The following is a 4,673-nucleotide window of genomic DNA, read 5'->3' on the forward strand; positions in this document are numbered from 1 at the left end:
TTACGTCTAACTTTAACCTTAAATAAAATAAAAACTACTGGGGCTAGAGGGCTGCAATTTGGTATGTTTGATGATTGGAGGGTGGATAATCAACATAACAATTTGCAGCCCTCTAGCCTCAGTAGTTTTGAAGATGTGAGGGCGGACAGAAGAAGTGCGGACGGACAGACAATTAGTCATCTCTATAGTTTCCTTTTACAGAAAACTAAAAGGTTTGAAAGGTGTAACAGGGAAAACCTCGAAGTTGCGCTGTGAATCAATTGTTAGGAGAGGATGAAAAGTAAGATGGAAGAGAACATGGACGGAGGTACAGCAAAAAGAATGAAAGGATTGGCAGTTAGGGACCGAAGTGACGCTGCAAAGAACCTCAAGTAATGATGCCTGCAGTGCACCGCATGAGGTGCACTGACGGCTCTACCCCTCTACGGGGGAAGGCGAGTATGATGGCCACACCATAGCCCACCTGGTGAATTGCTATAACAAGCAAGATAGATCATCTTCATTTATACAGGCGTCTACGACTTACAATAATTTATCTCTTTTTTTTTTTTTTCCTTTGTGGCTCTTTCACAACGCCAACATGAAGTGTCCTTCCACAGAAAAAGGTTTATGCGATCATTTATGAATGATTTATTGCGCTTGCGTGTATGCGATACAGAAAATGGCAAACCAGTTTTCCTAAACCTTGTCGAAAGTAAATGTAAATCTTGTCACCATATCAATAATATATACTGATCAACATATAATCACCAACAACGGTCAGATTTCTCCACACGCATGACAACAGCAGATGAATTTTTATATTCTAGGCCTTGTCGTGTCTGCCTTTCACTCCTGTTTATTACCTAAGCCGCTACTGAAAGGGTAGACATTGCAACCGGTATCAGTAACACGTAATTTCTTTGCCTGCTCTCACGTCTCCTAAATTGCAACTTTATAGAACTATCGTTCTCAGTGTTCCTACGCTTGATCCATTCCAAAAGTTCTTTAAGAGCATCTTGCGATGGACTGATTACTCTCCAATATTCCCTGCAGTGTGATGTCCCTAGCTCCTTTTGATATTCCGTGTTCTTCCTATAGTAGATTCACATCAACCGTGCATTTCACGTCTAGGCCAGTCCCTTACGACGCTCCTGATTGGCTGTTGATAAGCCAATCACAGGGCTGGAAACTCTCTCGAGAGTACACATGGGTAGGATCTATGTTCCACCTCTCCTGAGGTATACGTCTATCAGGAGAGGTGGAATATACATTCTGCCTATGTGAATTCTCGAGAGAGACTGAGAGTTTCCAGCCCTGTCATTGGCTTATCAACAGCCAATCAGGAGCGTCATAAGGGACTGGCGTAGACATCAAATGCACGGTTGATGTGAATCTACTATAGCCTCGGTCAAGGAATTCGTCGGCGTTTTCCTGTCCATTACTATTTTACCTCTTGCTAGGAGCATCTACTCTCTCTTATTGTAAGAGACTATATAGTTCAATATACGCTCCCCAGGGTCTTCCATCTAACCCCGCTGATAAGGCCGGTATGGAGGGTCTTGCCTTTCCTATATTGTTATTATTATTATCTTTGTTTTCACCACCCGGTTATACTTGCGTCATGTTTCTTCACTTCCTGCCTTCCCGCATCCTGCCCTTTCTTGTATCTTCATCCGATAATTTGTTATCTGTTATCGCTCGATTCCTAATTCAGAATCTGGACTTTGTTGAACTTTCAATCTACTGGGAGGTCAGAATTATAACCTGGAGGAATATGCCCATTCCTTTTTTGAGATATCACCTCAAAAAATAAATGAATAAATAGATTATATTATCAACTAAGTGAATAAACAAGCAAGCAAACAAATATATAAACAAATAAGATAATCAGAAATATTTTACATTGACGCTCTGGGGCAAAATATCCTTCTTTATTTCTCCAACATTTACCTTCTTGCATTTTTCATCTTAATGTCCCTGGTTTGCTATTTATATTATATATATATATATATATATACTATATACATATTATATCTAATAGCAAACCAGGGACATTAAGATGAAAAATGCAAGAAGGTAAATGTTGGAGAAATAAAGAAGGATTTTTTGCCGCAGAGCGTCAATGTAAGATATTTCTGAGCATCTTATTTATCATGTTTATATGTTTGTTTGTTTGCTTGTTAATTCACTTTGTTGGTAATTTAATCTATATATATATATATATATATATATATATATATATATATATATATATATACATATATATTGTTCCAATCTTCTTTTACCCTGCTATTGCGATGTTCCTTGTGTTCTGGCCCTCCTGTATTAGTATTTAAAGATATTTGATATTTGGGGCCTTTCTTCGTTAAGTTCTCTGTGTCCCTACATAGTACTTTTCTCAATAAAATTCTAAACGAATTCGTCCTTCCTTTTCGTGTATATTAACATCATAGTGTTTTATATAATTTTATATCCCTCTTACTGAGAGAAAGGGTCGTGCACAGACTTTCGGAAGGGTCCCATGGGGCTCAAGTGAAAAAAAAAAGGGGCACTCCCTTAAATTTTGAAAATGGATCTGCCATGTTTCATATGGTACAATTACATAATAATATACTATGCATATATATATATATATATATATATATATATATATATATATATATATATATATATATATATATATGTGTGTGTGTGTGTGTGTGTGTGTGTGTGTGTGTGTGTGTGTGTGTGTGTGTGTGTGTTTTGGAAGGATAATTTGACAGTCTTAAAATCCATTAAATTCAAAAGAAATATTCTGTTGACAAATATTGGTCCAATATCAGGCAACCTAAATATAATATGATCTGATTAAATTATTATTTCTGACGAAAAGGGCACCTTACCTATGAAGAGGAAAAGGGGCAGGGACTCAAGCACCCCAAGCTCTCCCCCCTCCACCCCCCAACATGTACACGCCCCTGCTGAGAGATATGAAATCTAATTTTATTGATGCACATCATCTGTGTGGTTCCTGATGAGTAAGATGTACCGTTTTTCCGGCCTTCTTTTTTTATAAGACTCAGAGATTTCAATTTTCGTTACTCATAAAATCTAGGTCTTTCACTGTCTGGATGGAGCTAGAATCCATTTGACAGTCTTTCTGGATATGGGAATAGTCTTTACTTTTGTCTGCTTTCTTTTTACTTTCCTCTTAATCAATTACTATCTCCTGTTTTCTATGACCTGTTACACGACTCGTTAACTATATGTAGCAAGCGCCTCAGTGGCGTGGTCGGCATGGTGTTGGCGTACCACCTCGGTGACCGCGAGTTCTATTCTCGGGCATTCCATTGAGCTGAGAGAGATGTGTAATTCTGGTGTCAGAAGTTCACTCTCGACGTGGTTCGGAAGTCGCGTCAAAGCCGTTGGTCCCGTTGCTGAATAACCACTGGTTCCATGCAACGTAAAAACACCATAAAAACAAACAACTACATATAGTATTCATGAATTACACTGATTCACATTACAACGTGATTCATGCCTGTGTCTCTCTGTGATATTGTAACGTAATTGTTTTTTTTATCTCTGTATCACCTGATTTGTAACCTTTTCTGAAACAGAAACATGGTTTCGACTAAAATTCATACGCTTGAACATTTTACTTATTTTTGGGTGCCCATTTGTTTCATTTCTTGATGGGATTCAATCGCAGGATTTTTTTTGTCGTTAGTGGCTCTGACCTCATGAGAATAGTCATTTTTTTTCCCTCTCTATCTGGCAAGACAGAGATGCAATTTTTACAAATAAAACTTCAGTCATTGAGCCATTACTTGTAAAATGGCCTTTAAGATGACAGCCTCTTTTAACGTTTACTAATGTCAGTCATCCAGCAAATTCAGTTTTTATCCTTCTGCCTCCAGGCAGCGCCATTTTTCTATCTTCGTTTTGTTTTGCTTTATTCGCGTAACTCTCCTTTGAAGAGACAGGGGTACTATTTCCTTTAAGAAACAGATTTTCTCTCTCTCTCTCTCTCTCTCTCTCTCTCTCTCTCTCTCTCTCTCTCTCTCTATCCCTTTTTGTATATCTTTCAGAACCAAACTAAACAAGGACATCTAATTAATCGGATTCTCGTAACTAAATAACTTCAAACAGATTTTCATATCCTTTCGTTGAAAACCGAATCAGAGGGTTCATTGCATGACAGATCCAGTTTATTTCACACACAAGAAAATTTCTTTCTTTCTTTTGTGTACAGTTTACTCCACGGGAAATTCAACCTTACGTGTCCGAGTATAAAACACACTTAGAGGACTCAACAGAAGTTCATTACAGTTTCTGTCTCCTGCAAAACCAATCAAGAAGACAAGGCCCGTCGGAGGCATCTTCTTCATCACCTTCCCCAAGTCTCCAAGAAGAGGAAGAAGAAGAAGAAGAGCAAGCGCATGCGTTCTAATCTCCCTTGGTTTGCAGCCCTACCTTACCTACCCTCCTTCCTTCCTTCCCACACGCACCACAGCCACGAAAGGTGTGGGGGGGCCCTGGCACACACATCGTGGGCCCACACGTATGCGAGAGTCCCCACACACGGCGCCCCCCCTCACTCACCGTGATGTGTGGCATAGCTCGAAAGCGGCGTTGCCGGCAGCGAGTTCCCTGCAACTTGTCCACACCTAGGGCCATGCATCATCGTCTTGGTCATTATCACTCTTTCT

Source organism: Macrobrachium nipponense, chromosome 22 (genome assembly GCF_015104395.2).
Source record: "Macrobrachium nipponense isolate FS-2020 chromosome 22, ASM1510439v2, whole genome shotgun sequence".
Taxonomy (NCBI): domain Eukaryota; kingdom Metazoa; phylum Arthropoda; class Malacostraca; order Decapoda; family Palaemonidae; genus Macrobrachium; species Macrobrachium nipponense.